This window comes from Vulpes vulpes, chromosome X (assembly GCF_048418805.1).
Source record: "Vulpes vulpes isolate BD-2025 chromosome X, VulVul3, whole genome shotgun sequence".
NCBI lineage: Eukaryota > Metazoa > Chordata > Mammalia > Carnivora > Canidae > Vulpes > Vulpes vulpes.
Window position 1 is genome coordinate 87424962 of NC_132796.1, and position 893 is coordinate 87425854.

Below are 893 nucleotides of genomic sequence, written 5' to 3' on the forward strand. Positions count from 1 at the left end.
ATTCATGAGAGACACAGAAAGAGATATATATATGTATATAGGTGAGGTATACTAGAAAAAGCATACATTTAAAAGACAGGTTCAGAATAAAATATAAAAAATTTTAAAAAATAAAAGACAGGTTCAGGGGTGCCTAGATGGCTTAGTGAGTTGGGCATCTGCCTTCAGCTCAGGTAATGATTATGGGGTCCTAGAGTTGTGTCCTACACAGGGCTCTCTGCTCAGCAGAGGATCTGCTTCTTCCTCTCCCTCGGCCCCTCCTCATGCTTATTCTCTTTCTCTCCAATAAAGTAATAAATAAATAATCCTAAAAAAAAGTCAGGTTCGCCTAAGTTCAAATTCTGACCCAGCGACTGTGCTTCAGGTCCCCACCTATAAAAATAAGTAAAAACACAGTGGGGAAAGGTTTGAAAATTGAATGACTAAAATAAGATGTAAAATGTCGGCCAGATCACTGGTACAAAACAAACGATCATTCTTTTTTCATCTTCCATTGCTCTTCTTAGGCCATGACTATCAAACTTTTGCCTAAGACTGAGACCAGATCAATGATTTTTTTTAACTTTTTTTTTTTTTAATGTAAGCTCTTTGCCCAACATGGGGTTTGAACTCCCAATCCTGAGATTAAGAGTTGCATGCTCTACTGACCTGAGCTAGCCAGGTGCCCCAATGATTAGTTTTTAAACAGATTGTCTACTTTTGACAAAATGATTATTTGGGGTATAAAACTTCGTTAGAAAATTTGAAAAGTTAAAAGTATATCTACTGTTTCTCAACCCCAAGATCTATGTGGGCATGGTAGGTCTAAGGATTGAATAGATATTAACAAACCAGAACAGCCAGCTAATAAGACTCTGGTGGACAGGACAATTGAAGTAGGTGAACAGATCTGG